This window comes from Clupea harengus, chromosome 6 (assembly GCF_900700415.2).
Source record: "Clupea harengus chromosome 6, Ch_v2.0.2, whole genome shotgun sequence".
Lineage (NCBI taxonomy): Eukaryota > Metazoa > Chordata > Actinopteri > Clupeiformes > Clupeidae > Clupea > Clupea harengus.
The window spans coordinates 21672549-21688248 of record NC_045157.1 but is presented as its reverse complement, the minus strand read 5'-3'; the positions used below and the strand labels follow the sequence as shown (position 1 = coordinate 21688248).

Sequence of the window (15700 nt, the reverse complement as noted above, 5' to 3'; positions counted from 1 at the left end):
CCCCGCTGCTGTATATCACCACATGGGGTTTGACTTTACAGTCAGATGATGCCCGCCTCGCACCAGCGGCCTTATTAGGGGTGCCAGAGCAAGGTGCAAACACACACATCCCCTCAGTCTTTACACCATCCCAGCATATGAATTATTAACCCGCAACAGCAGTACAACATCCTGTCGCTTTAAGGCACCTGACTGGCAGGACCAGGGACACAGAGCACCTCACACCTCAACATCAGCCCTGTCACCCCCGGCCCTGTGACATAAGGCACCCCGGGGCTCGGGGCAGTATTGGCAGCACCTCCTCTCCAGTGCTTATTGCTCGAGGGAAGGGGAGTAATTACAGAGACGTATTTTGTCTTAGCTTAGATTCTCCTGCTATTGCCTGTCTCTGCTATGATTGCTCACCATAGCAACAGGCCCGATGGGTAGCTCGGGGATGCTGGTCCAGTGGAGGAGTGCTTCCAGATAAAGAGTTCAGTGTGCAGTGATTGGGCACCAGGGCAAGGAGCAGCATTAGCCACTACGCTCTGGGCTTCGTGGGTAGGAGCACACATGGTGCATTAGAAAATGGCAAAGCCGACTGACCAACTCCTCCTCACCATTATTCATGCTTGTTCCACAGTCGAAAACAATTATGAACAGCTTTTCCCACCTTTACAGAAGCCTGGGCATATTAGACAACCTTGAGAGTGCATTTTCCATTGTTCATTGGAGTTTTGTTATAACTGCCTATTAAATACTCTATATTACTTTTTATTGTGTATAATATACACATTTAAGACATTGTAAATAGGTGTTCAAAGCATGGAATTAAAGTATTTATCTTTATTTGCAAATGACCCATATCTGAAAGAATAGCCCACTTATACTCCAACAGATGTAACAGGGTATAAGGCATGCATTTCACGATCACATGACAAACTGCTGAAGCAGAGCCACTTTTAATGGGGAAAAAAACAATCAGTGGCACCAAGGAACAAGCAAACAAATTGACCTTTGAAATACGAGCCCTCCAATTAAATGACAGAGAACCTGGTGTTCTTGCTGGTCCCCGAGCATTAACTGCATGTCAGTGACTTTCAAAATGATTAATGCACAAATCATCTCCCTCCATGACTGCCACCACACACAAAGGTAATGGAGTGATTAAGGTGGATATTTGACAAAATTACATGCAGTTCTCTTTGAAGAAAATAAATCTGTTATCTGTTATATGATGTTATATATGTTATAGGCACCAAACACCACATCCTCCTAACACCACCAAACCCTGATAATAAACCCCACATTTACTTTAGCTCTACTGTCAAGTAAGGGCATGAAAATTCATGCCAAGTTTGAAGGCATGGCATAACCATACCACACATCAAGAATCTTACAGACCCTTGGGGTTCACTTGCAAACCATTGATATTTCATCCTACATTTAGCTACATCAACACTACACTTAAGTCACGAGTTGGTGTTCTGTGGTAAGGACCACGTGGGAAGGATACGAATCTGGGGACCTCTCAGGCATTACAGTGGCTCCATTACCGAACAGAGTGATAAAGTTAAGCTAAGCTATTCGCCCATGAGAGAAGCACAAATATCAATAGTCTCTAATGCTTCGCTCCAGTGGCTGTGGACGGTTTAAGGACATGCTTTCCTCAAGAGTTTTTTTTCCCTTCAAACAACCACTTAGCACAGAGCATAAGAGACAGCAGACAAGGCCAGGGACAGGGAAGAGAGGGACCCCTGAGAAATTTAAGAAAACAGAGTCTCACACAACAGTGCAATTCCAAGCTTCAAGATGGCAGGAAGCCCAGGATAGGTTTTAGTGCACCCAGTGGTGCTTTATAACCAAATTGTTCATTGCAATTGAGGGGGGAAACTTTTTCAGATACAACTAGGGGGCTATATCAACGGACAAAAAAGCTGGAGCTCCTCAATACAGTCTGTGTCCAGCTTGAGCTGGCGGTGGACTGATATGGTTGTGTAGTCTGGTTTGAAAAGAGAGTTCCTCGTCTGTTCTTCTGTCTGGCTCTGTTCATTGTACTGGGGACAGAAGTCACTCTCAAAGCACAATAAACTAAAAGATAAATTATTCCACTTTCGTGAGCTGTGCACTTGGCTTCATTACTGCGTTATCACAGGGAAGAACAGATTATCACTGAGTTGCTTAGTTAATGAAGCATCCTACTGCAATCTAGACAGATGTGGCAGACTTCAGTATAGCTTAGCACACTGTCATGAGAAAACCTGTCAGAGCTTCAGAGATGTATCCTTGTGAAATCACTGAATTATCACCCTTCGGATCATCAAAGACTTTTGATTAAGCAGTTGTAGCTCAAACTGGACAGTATTGAGGCCTATGACACCTTGTGCTAATACTGGCTAGTCTCACTAAGGGGAGCTCCAGGGACTGATTACTGACTGGTCAGTGCCTCTGGCTAGTCCCAATAGGGGGAGTAAGGGACTGGTTACTTACCATTAGTAGATAACCTACTATATACAATGCACTGCTTTATACATTTAAATTGATGTAATCTTTGGTTAAAGTCTATTTTATGACGTACGTCGATGTAGGCTTAATCAGCTAGCCTACCACATTACCTACTTAGGCTTCCATTGCAGCATGTTTGGCAATCCTGTAGTTACTGGCAAGTGTAGTGGCGTCACCTAACATTAAGGTGACCAGACGTCCCCGGTTTCAGGGGACAGTCCCCGTTTTTGGTGGCCTGTCCCCGGCTGGAGCTGTCCCCGGAAATATCCCCGGTTTTCACTGTGACCAACAACAGACCGGGGATACAAATTTAAAAAAGAAAGAAAGAAAACAATGACCAAATGTTTAGTTGCGTAGCCTACACGCCTCGGGCTCAACCAAGCCAGCCAGCAGCCAGGGGGACAAGCTCTAGCTCAGAGCTCAAAGATGTTCAAGAATGCCCGTCTTTGCAGTATTTTGATTGGTGGAATATGCAGCGCGGTAGAATCTTTGCCCTTAGCTTCTACTTTTTTTTTTCAGAGAGAGATCGCGTCCATTCATTCATTCATTCATTCAGCCAGCTAGCTCTGGCAAATCGAGTACAAGACAGGATAGCTTTGGGATAGGCGATTAGCGAACGGTGTTTATTGTAAGTGTCATTGTTTATCATCTATGTCATATATTATTTAACCTATAATATGTATGTAGCCTATGAGCTACAATTTGCAACAATGTGAGTGTTAAGCAGCAGCTATCTGTCGGTCAGGTGTCAGCCACAGCTCTACTTGCTAACTAACTTTGTTAACTTTTTAACATTAGCAGTGATACTAACTACAGTACTATGACATTTCAGTTTCATTAGTCTGGGTTACTATTGAGAGGTAGTTGGAAACTTGTCAATAAATTAAACCACTTGAAAGCAAGAAAATACTCCTTGAACTCGCTTTCCGTACATCCAGTTGCGCTTCCCGCTTACGTCTGTCTCGTTGTTTGTGTGACAATGACAATAAAGTACTTTGAACTTTGATAGTTCTGTGGAAGCAAAAACAGTCTCACCAGTTCAATGTTAAGCAGTGGGTTTCAATGTGCTAAAATCTTTAAATGAGTCATGTGCTTAGGCTACATAGATAGACAATTACAGGTAGCCTAGAATAATGGTAGGCCTACATTACTTAAAAACAAACACAAAAAAACATGTTCTTGTGGTGGTCTCTTACAAGACACTAATGAAATGTCTTTTTCCCACATTTACTTCACATATTCTTTATCAACAAATATGTCAACTAGTAGTGTGTCACAGCACTTGTTATTTTTTAGATTATTCAGATCTCCCTCCCTCACCTTGACATTGCTTGGATTTAATTACATTTTTTACTGAAATTGTATTTTGAATCTTTTTGTTTGTTTGTTTCTTAAATCACTTTTGGTATAGTAATACCTAAAAATCAATTCCAATGATCCTGGAGTCTATGGGCCTGATCTGTATGTTCATAGTTCCAGCTGATTTTCACACAGAATATAGGAATACATTGCATTCAGTTGCCTCAATGGCCTTAACATTTTAAATGCTGGAAAAACCTACACCTGTCACCCATCTGTGCAGACCAGTCACTTATCAGCCAAACACAGAGGATAGGCCTACTGGGAAGCTTGTGCATGACGTCAACAAAGTTCTTATCACTGATATTGGTTCTTATTATCTGGCAAAAGGTTGTTACCTTTACTACTCTTCATTTCAGCCACTTTGTGATTAGTTTTAAGAAGAAAACTCTTTGTTTGACATTCCCCTTCCGATTTACGAGAACAAGGGTAAACTGCTTTTATGAATAAGGGCCCAGTCAGTGTCCCCGTTTTTCGATTACAAAGACAAAAACATGACACGTTTTGGAGGTGTTCACGTGTCTGAACTGAAAATGTCCCCGGATTTTGTCTCAGAAATCTGGTCACCTTACCTAACATTAGCCTGTCAACTACCTCAAAAGTGCATAAAGAAAGATCTACAGGGGTCTGTGTTCCACGACTAAGTTAATGTAACATAGAAACAACAACCAGTGTTGATGTAAACACTAATGGTCACCTAGTCATCTTTGAATCATGTATATGTTTCATGCTACATGTAGCGTTTGGTCTCAGCCATCCTGTAGTTACTTGCAAGTTTAGTAGTGAGGTCAGAGAATGTTAGTCTGTCAACTAGTTCAAATGCTCAAGTCCTTAAATGAAGATTTACTAGGGTCTGTTTGCCTTGACTCAGTTAATGTAACATAAAAAAGCCAATGCAATGTTAATGCAACATTTTTTTTTAAAGCACAGATATTATATGCATTGCACTGTTTTCAAATGTGTGTTTGTGTCTGTGTGTGTGTGAACTCTACTTCATTTCAGAAAGTGAACCAAACTTTTTTGTTAGTCCCACACCTCTACAGAATATCACCCATCACAAAGACAAAGACTTAACCTAAGAATCTAAATTGATTTTTTTTTTTTTAAACAGTTATCCTTGGCATAGCATTGAGAATGTACCAATTCCTATATTTTGTCAGACTGTATTGTGAAGAAACTGCTCAGACATGACAACAATTCCACATCAATTATACTATAACCAAAGACTACAAAAGTTCAAATGTATAAAATAGCTAAACTCAGGAGAAAAAATAAATCTAAAGGATGATGCTTGCCTGAAAAACAGAGACAGAGCTACTCTGTTTTTCTATTTATCTAACCACTAGTCAGTGCAGTGTGCTGGATGCACTGACCGGTAAGTACCAGTCCCTGGAGCTCCACCTAGTGATACCAACCAGTGCTAAGAATAAGGTGCTAGTGCTCACAATAATAACCAGTTTGAGCTACATCTCCCTCTCGACTTGAACTTCTGGAGGTTAGCTCATGTCAGTAACCCTCTTAAACTGCCAACACTGTGCAAGATGTCACTTTACACAATCATATCTGCCACACGCCAAGATGAGTACAATTAACAGATTTTTTCCCTGCTCATGATTTATTCAAATGATAACCCATCTACCCGACAAGACATTCATTTGAAATAATTGGAGGCATGCTGGAGTTTCACATTTGATACAATGCCACACTGCTTAAAATGACTGAAGCTTACAACCCACCTCCTGATACAAGAGGGAAAAAGAATACAGCTTTAAGGGATAATAAAACATTTACTGCATAAGTTATTGGTAAAAACTGTCGTCACAGCACAGAAGTAAGTTAAGAGTAGGCACAGACACTGACTTCCAGACTGAAGCAATAGATATTAACCACGCAGTTGAAAACAGTATCTGAGGCAGGTTCAATCAGGCGAGTGGAAAGAGAACCAAACACATCAGGTGGAATGTGTCTGTCAGACCTCATCATCGTCTATCACGTAACACTAATCACCATATGTTCACTTGAGACTCTTGGCTGAAGCTGGAGCTCAGCTGTACCTATCACGATCACAGGTAAGTGATAGGGAACAAGTCCACATGAATTACAACACAACTGGTGTGAGGAGGACCAGGAGGAGGTGAGGAAGAGCAGTTAGTTCCAAGACCCCTGTGGTAACTGGCCATCTTATACCAACCTGATCAACTACCAACACTATATCTCATGTGGCAAACAGTCCGCAAACAGTGGGTAAAGCATGCTGTTGAGTGCAACCAAATGGGCTAAAATAATAATGTAACACTGGCAAATTCATTCTTCAGTTACAGAACTATGTGACCTCGTGTACTGCTTAGCATGTCAGGGGCTTCTCCTCCTCCTTCCCCAGAGCCTTCAGCCTGTTCTCGCTTGGCTGTGTCGGGCACTTGTACTTGCATCACATGAAAGGATGAAATGGCTCAGCATTCACACTGCTGCACTACATCAAGGCCACACTTTGAGTCAGACCCACAGTCATGCCAAGCGTCAACAAATAGCTGAATGGGAAACACTCACACTCCTTCAGCTCTGATGACACAGGCCTGTGGGAGTTGGGTGGAGGTCGAGGTGGTTCATGAAGTCCATGCAGAGGCTCAGTGAGACAGCGCTAAAGGGCTATGCAGCCATCAAACCAGCCATCTGTGAAGCGTCTTTCACAGGGGAAATGATTCAATGCCATTCATGTCCAGGTGCTTTGCAGTGGGGCAGACGTCAGGTGTATTATTATGTATCACACAACTTCTGTGATAAATGGATAACCAAATTCATCCATTCAATTGGTCTTTCAATCATCAAATTTCTGCTCATACAAAAGCACTGCAATGTAAAAGGACAAATGAGCATGGTAGTGTTTACACTAACTGTAGCATCATTCATTTAGTCTATAACCGTGTGCCATGAATAACAGAAAGTCAAGCTCTGACCTACTACCTCTAATTACTTCAAATTACCTTGCCAATAATTATGACTCTCAGTAATTAGCCATCATCATGGTGCCTTGAAATTTGCCTTTATAAAATACGGTGAGATTAGAACAGGCAACACTGGCATTACTTTTGAATGTTTTCAGATTATTGCAGTAGTATCAAAACCTATTGTCACATGAGGCCAAAAATACGCCTGGAGAAAATGCACTCTGCCTGAGCTTTATGAGCATCTTGAGGGTGATATGACCTATGGAGAGAGATGATCAATGTATGTGGCCATATACACAAGAACACGAGCAAAGGTCATGATCGACAGCAGGCCTCTGTTATTTCTCAACAGACCAGGCAGCAAAACAGCAACCAGCAACTATCCCTGTCCTCTCTCTCACACACACACGCACACACATACATACACACACACACACCCACTTACACACGCACACACACTCATGTACACAACAATAGACACCCACACATAAACATCTCTCTGAGGGCACAACTCCATAACAGCAGTGTTCAGCCCTTGCTGCGATCTGGATTGCAAAGAACACACAAATGTTGAGGAGGGGGACAGAATGCTCATCAGGTTTCAAGTATTGCCCATCACAACTTACTTCCTCCAATCGAATAGCCATAGAAAGGGGTAAAAAATCGGAACATAAACACACTCACACATTAGATCAATTCTGAACATGTTTTTTTATTGATTCAAAACACAGAGAAGCCTTCACCACCTGACTCTTCTCAGTAAAATGTGGCTTTCTGCTTTCAGTACACAATCAAACTCAGATTCCAGGTATGGGATATAAAACATCTGCAAGCATCAACCACATAACGTGAGCATAACAGAGAGTAACACTGAGGCTTTATCTCCTCTAATGTACCCATATCAGCGCACACTGGAGACAGAGACAAACATAAACATCTCTGCATGGTGAAATTTGGATGTCTTTTCTGATATAGACGTGGTGTTGTAGTTCATCTTCTCCATTGAATCAGAAGCAGTCTAATTACTCCCACTGCAAGTGCTCCTATTGCTGACTAGCCCTCCTATTCTCCTCCTCATCTCCTCTCAAACATACACGCATCAGTGGTGCCCCTCAAGACATGGCAAACAGCCTGCCACTCCGCTCACTTCAGCCGCGATAAAGAGGTGGGAATGAAGCAGGTGAAGAGCCGACACACTTCACAGTGCCTGCTCATTTCTTTTGAAAACAGGAGTGCTGCCGAACAATTTTACACAACAAGAGGGAGGTCGGAGTTCCAGGGTTCTAGTCTCTTTTTCTGCTTTCCGCTATCTCTCTCTTTCTCTCTCTCCCAGGAATGGTGTAATAATCAGTTTCCAAAATGCCTGCACCTGTAAGTGCTGGAAAGTGTTCCGCATCGTTCACAGCTGCAAGCCTTTGGGATTTTCAGAGCTCGAAAGTAAAGGCTGCTGTGGCCTCAGAATAGATTCTAGCCAACGCTATCCAAATAGGCCGCCATTTGCTTCACCTAGCACATCAGAGAAGACAAGATAATCAGCACCGTGGACTTGCCTTCCCTCCTGTGAATATATCTAAACATGGACAGATTGGTTCATTAAAAATTCACTGCTATATTTTATATAGTGTTATAACCCTGCGTATTCTGAACACAAATCTAGACATTTGCTGTCAGAAGCAACATACATAGTAACTCAATCACTTCATTATTAATATTACCTTATTGTCAGTTTGGACTGGTGATAATACTGCTTACTGGAGTATACATTAGCCTTTTGCCTTGTCCTGTCAGGTTAACGTGAAGTCCTTCCAGTATGTTCCTCTACATAATAAAAGCTTTGCTCGACTGTGGCAAGGCAGCTGAGCAGGTGATTTTGTTCTTTAATTTTCACTCTAAATTGCTCAGGGGGTGAGACTGACGCTGATCATAGTCATAAAAGGTCTGTAATGTCATTCATTAGTCTTTCAGCCTTTATAGACTCAAACACTTCCTGTGAGTGGAGTATTTCACAGATTAAATTGTAATTGACCACAGTAGTGCAGAGATGTCAATATGAGAGGGAAATAATGTCTTAATACAGCTGATGTAGGCTACAAAGTTTAACATCATTTTCTGTGGACAATTGTGGGATCAATGGGGTTTGTGTGTGTGTGTGTGCGTGTGTGTGTGTGTGCTCAGATGCAGGCACAGATGTATTTATTGAGTGTTGCTGATAGCATTATCCCCAGGAGACACAACCATGTCTGTGCAATCCCATCAATCGCCACCTCCAGCCTTAGAGAGGCCGTTCACCCCCCTCGGGTGTGACTCTTCATCCCAACTCCAGCAAACCCGTCCATAGGCTGTGGTGCTAGGCATCCAGCTATGGTCACATAGCACAGCACATCCTTGCAACAGAGCTGAAGGGAAATAGCCTATAGGATTCAGCAGTTTGACATCACCAACATCAGAGCATATGTGCAATATTTGCTTTTATATACCTGCTTTGGTGAGGATGAGTTCATTGATTTGTAGGAGGCTCAGGGTAATAGCACTCTCTTGAAGATGTCTGTAGGTTCCATCTGGGATTCAGTTGTGACCCGCCGACACTTTTAATTACTTAGCCACGCTTATCCACATGAAATGACTCTTGAAAGACCAGCGCTAATCCACTTAAACCTATGGAGACCATGTGTAAGTATATACAGTATATATTGTGCAATGCCATGTCGTGAAAAGAAGTGTGATATAGAAGTCAAAACGGGGTGTTCCCACAAAGTCAGCTTGCGACCAAACGGCAACTTCTACAGTCCATATAACCTTTAGTATCTCATGCTTGCTTGAATAATTTTAAACTTTTACAATATCATGAAAACCTACTCTTTGGTCTTTAATTAAGCACATAACGAAAAAAGTCCATACCTCCATATGTGTATGACATTCTGTGATCTGTGATATCCTGCTTCTATGTTTGGGGAATATGTGAATGTTCTGTGGGCATTGCATATTCTGAAAATCCTTAACACCTCCACTGTGCCAAAAGAACTCCTCATGGGCTCACAGCTTAGAGAATAGGGAATGATCTTTCTTCAGAGTGTGGTCTTGGACATAAAGCACATTTACAGTGGCTCGCCAACTAACAAAAGCCATCATACCAGCAGTGCAAGCCATGCCTTCCCCTGGCACCACACTGTATTTATGCCCTTTCTACTGGTAAGTCTTAAGAGTTCTGGACTAAAGTGACGGTATGTGCATGTTGGCCTTTCAATCTCCACATTACAGAAGTACATAACTACCAACACCTCATTCATCTGTTTATTCCTACCAAATGCCTAATTGTAACTCAAATCTAACCCTTTAAAAGTAATTTTCACATCTTTGTTTATAATGTGTTTTTGCAGTGCTTCCATTATTGCTTCTGTTATTGAGTCCCTGCTACCACACATTTTGTCCATATACTGTGTGTGTGTGTGTGTGGTCCCCCCCCCCCCCCCCCATGGCTCACTGCAAAGTGGCCAATCACAATCATCAGCATTATGGAGAACTGCAGCGCTGCCTCTATTCAGAGTCATGGAGATCTCTCTCTTTGCATCAGAAAGGAGGACAAACATCTTCAAGACCAAATCACTCTCATTTATGACATGGCAACAACATGAATGGCAACAGCTTTTGCATATAATAATGATAAAGACACGTGAATGGGACAAGAGGCATCCAAATGAATCAAGGAAATAATTGAGACTGAATCATTCCATTACTAAATGTGGTCGAAAATAGTATATTGGTGGGTAGTGTTTAAACATCTGCTTGGATGAATGAAACCATTGGACACTTGCCAGTATTCACACATCCCAGCACATGCTTAAAACCCCATAATTACTGAATAGGAAATTGTTCTAAAATTGATATATTGAAAAATTGCATATAGATTACCCACCTAAATAGGTTTCACATTGGAGTTTTTATTTTTTATATTTTTAAAGTCATCAAATGATACTCAATATCAATTCATTCAAACAACCATAAAAAAGCACTAGGCAAAGAAATCAGTGGATGTAGGCTAGGGGAAGGCTGTAAGGGTAATGCACTGTAATTAGAGTAAAGCCATCCCTTTGTAGTAAGCTCTGTCTCTCCACATCTACTTGATTACATGTGCACACAAGTGTTGATAATTGTTCTCATATTCCAATGCAAAGTAACAAAACTAACAACCAAATAAAAATGGTGATGCTATTATCCTGGGTCTTAATACAAACTCCATATCTCACAATGTCTTGTTGATGACTTTTTTTTGTGTTTCCACAAATTCACTGAAATTCAAGGACTTCCATTCAAATCATGGAATTTCTGCATTATTATGATTTTATTTTATTCTAACCACAATTTCTGAGAATTCCAACAGCAAATTCAGTCACTTTTGGCTGCAATAATCCCAACAATCCTGGAGGGACCATCTTCCACTGTATAATAATATGTTGCTATATTAGTGCGTGGCTACAACAGATGCTGATTAGCTAATTAAGAAGCTTTCTTTTATTTTTCTAAACCCTCTGTCACTTTGCTGTAAATGGGCCTTGGAAACGACCCCCCACAGCTGCCTCCACCCCCCCCCCCCCCCCCCCCCCCCGCATCTCTCCATGTTTCCATTCCAGTGGTGTTGCGTCTGATCGGGACGGTAATTAGAGCTGGGGGATGAGCTTGTCTCTCCATCTTCACCCAGCTACTGAGGCTGTTGTGCATTCAGTCGACATCAAAAAGACAAGGCGGTGAAGGGTGTTCCACTGCCTTAAAACTGCTCTCAGGAATCATTACTTGCTAAGGGAAATGGATATTTTCTGACACTGCCAGACCAATTACATGTATATGCATCTGGGGATTAAGCCAGTTCAGGCATGCAGCAGTTGTTGTAGTTGTGTACACACACACACACACACACACACATACACATATATGCAACCACTAAGGCTGTGCCACAGTTTTTGGGCCTCATTAAGCAAAAGCTAAAAGTAAAAGGACATAACCTTAGGACATTTACATTTACATTTAGTCATTTAGCAGACGCTTTTGTCCAAAGCGACGTACAAGGGAGAGAACAGTCAAGCTAAGAGCAATAAAAAGCATGGTGTAACAATAAATACTACTTTACATGAGAATTAGAAAAACAACGACCTAGAAAAAAGGAAAAAGAAGTGCAGGAATGTAACTGCTGAAGTGCAAGTTAAGCGCTAGTTAGGAGAGACATATCTAACAGATGTAAGGTCATACACCTTACAGTAACAAGGGTTATCACGCTCATAGCCACACACACACACACACACACACACAAACACACACATCATCATCACCATCACCCAACAGCAGCTATTTCTTCCCAGACTCTATCTCTTATCTCTTACACAGACCTAATAGCTATTCCATAAAGCTCTTTGAAGCAGCAGGAGTCACACCAAGGGGGGTCAGATAAGGTTGGAGGAAGCCCCATCATGTGTGTAATCCTGCCTGACATGAGATGTTTGCACCTACGGGAAGAGGCTTTGTTTTGCCTCCCGATCCTCCTCCTAATGCCCAGTAACCACGGTAACAGGTGGTAGGTGAGTCAGCAGCAGGCAGCGGGAACGAGGGGCCAGGGCACCAGGAGACCAAGAACAGTGTTCAGCGCACTCCACCGGGTAGAAACACCGGGTAGAAACACAGGGGATGCACACATCAATCCAGGCACTCTAGCACCCATCCCAGTGTCTCCACGTGTGGATGCCCCTCCTGAAGGCCAGTGAAAGAGCCCCACTCCCCCAGCACCCCACTGAGTTCTGCTCATAAAAACTGATCAATACCACTGATTAGAAATGGCGATTTGGCGCAGGCGAGACTTGATAAATGTGTTAATACACACATGAGTTTCCATGAATCTGAAGCCTAGACATCCACATTGGCGCTTACAGTCTGTGCTCAGCACATCTTTCACAGTGAGAGCTCGCTGAGGGGCAATTCAATTACAGAGAGCAACTACAGCTAATGGCAACTACAGCTAATGGGGGGAAAAGACACTGGTATGCACCGGGTCTGCCTCCAAACGCACCAAATGACGCCGAAGATGATATCTCTAAACTAAAGTTATGCTTTGGGTTGTGGAGTTTTTTGTCTCTACTTTGCTGAATAGTTTTGAATGTCGGGACACCTCGCCGGCCTTTATCCGTAAAACTGGCAATTTGGGGCTGCGCTTGGTCGACAGGCTAAACTGAGCAAAGCCACGTTGAGTGACGCCATTCATATGGAAAAATGGCACACGACTTGCAGAAATGAGTTTGAAGGTTCTGTCTCACAGGCGGACAGAACCTTCAACCCCAATCACCTCTCTCTCTCTCTTCCTCTCTTCCTCTCATACACACACACACACACACACACACACACACACACACACACACACACACACACACACACACACACACACACACACACACACACACACACACACACACACACACGAACAGAGCTACATCCTTGGCCAGGACTCAGAGAAGTCATTGTTAGTGCGGTCAAATGCAGCTCCTGTAAATCTGTGGCCTCTGTGTCAGACAGCGGCCGTTCCTCTCCCCAGAGTCGATAAGAGAAGGCCAGTGTAATTTACAGTGGCCCTCGTAAATTCAGCTACTTGCCCGGGGCCAGAGAGAGGCCTAAGACAAACTACCATCGTACGTGATCAAGCCATTAATAGGTTTGATGAACACCCCACTTATCAATAAACCTACACAATGCCTCATAATGTTATGACATCTTCGGTCAATAGGAAACAATAAGATAGTGTTCACCTCTTTTGCATCCAAGGTAGCTCCACATTAACGCACTCTATCTATCTACTAATGACAGGCAATCGATGAGCGTGAGGAAAAAAAAACAAAAGAGACGTAAGCGAGGAAGTCTGAATTTCTCGATGCACAGATCTACTTCTGCTCACTATCCACCAGGACTGTGTGCACTTTGAACATCTTTCTGTTCCCGTCCTGTAATTTGCACAGGCTGTGATGGCCAATCTCCCATTTCACAGACCAGCTCTGACGTAGGAACGGCCCTGTATGCCCAGACACAAAGGACCAGCACAATACAACCTGCAAACGCACTGGGCATGCACTCAAACACTTAGACACACGGAGACATTAACACGACGCTGAACAAATAATGGCTGATGTTTTGTAATTACCCACTAAAATGAAAATATTGAGATTAAAACTTTGAATGCATAGGTTAACGAATGTAAAACCTGAAATGTGATCATCTGAACGTTTTAAGTGATTTCTCCCTCAACCTTATTTCTTAAATGTCTCTTCTCCTTGTTAGCACTTACTGTTGTAGCTCTTCTGTTTTAATGCACTTGCAATTCCTTCGCTTCTCTACAGCTAGTGTCTACAGTTGTCTCCTAAATTAGCTGTTTGTCTGTGTTGTACTCTATATCATTCTTAAGTCGTTTTAGATAAAAATTCCTGCCAAATGAATTAATGGAAATGCAGGATCTGGAGAATTGACATTTGAATGATCATTTCAGCCATTCTTCTCTGATAAATTCTGTGAACTCCTGTAATATCTGCAGAGCTACAATCAGAACATTCATCACAGATGTGGATGGGTTTATTGATGTTCCCCTAAATCAATGAATCACACTTATTGTGACCTAACAATACAGAGAAAATCATTAATAGCAACAGGATTAACTGATAGTGGGATAATCAAATCCCATTGACAACATCTTTGAGTGGCTCTTGAAAATTGCTGTTTTTGAGCAGAATCTCTTGTAAAAACACCTTGGTGTCCAGTCGCACGGGTAATGTGTTTATCATGCCACAAAGGCAGACAGTAGACAGTAGCACACAGTGTAAGTACACCAAAGACCTTAACTGCTAAGCCGGCAAATTAGCAGCCCTGCATGACTACTGACCTCATGCATGTTTCCTACCGCTCCTTGAATCTGAATGCAAATCCTGCTCCATTTTAAAAGGAGCCTGCAAGCTGCCAGAGGGTACAACTGCTTGGAAAGGAAAACACTGAGAGAGAGAGAAAGTGAATGAGAGAGAGAGAGACAGAATTCAATCTGTATTGTTCTTATTTCTTGTTTAAAGAGCTGCCAACTGATGGATAATGACATTTGATGACACTTGATGACTTGATCGGTTGCTTTTTAGCTACCAGCACTCAAAACGCATGACATGAAATTGACATTGACATGATTCCACTACAACTAGTGTATGCTGTTTGGTTGGTGATCAGTGCATACTGTGTGTGTGTGTGTGTGTGTGTGTGTGTGTGTGTGTGTGTGTGTGTGTGTGTGTGTGTGTGTGTGTGTGTGTGTGTGTGTGTGAGAGAGAAATGGAAGACTAAATCATTGCTGTGGGGGGAAAGGAATCCCTGGCTGGTATGATGGTAGACCCTATCGGTCTTATCCAGGGTACAGGAAGCAAAGCTTCAGTAACTATTGTTAACCTCCCCCATCTCTCTCTCTCTCACACACACACACACACACACACACACACACACACACACACACACACACACACACACACACACACACACACACACACACACACACTCACTCACACACACTTCTCTTTCTCCACTGTCATAATCCTGCACACGAGGAGCAATGCAAGTGGAGTGGAGAGCTGTGGATCTCACTGCAGTCTGCCTGGATCACAGAGCATCTTCTGAATACCAATCAGATTTTCAGCTCCAGTGCATTCCATCAACATACAGTACCAGCTATGACATAGTAAAAACGTCATGTACTGCACATAGCTTTAATATGAAACCAAATTGGGTGGTGGGAGAGAAGGTGGACATTAAAATATATGAAGATCAGGTCATAATACAAAGGGGACAACTGTACTTGCCATTTAACTGTGTTTAGAGATAACGATGGAGAATTGATGTATCTGTTTTCCACAAAACTA

The 15700-nt window shown here is 42.4% G+C and overlaps 1 protein-coding gene across 2 annotated transcripts in view; it reads right to left on the bottom strand.

The window, feature by feature from the left end:
• The window catches only part of tub (TUB bipartite transcription factor), a 52636-nt gene that overhangs the window by 36227 nt on the left and 709 nt on the right, over positions 1–15700 (bottom strand). The window lies entirely within an intron of this gene.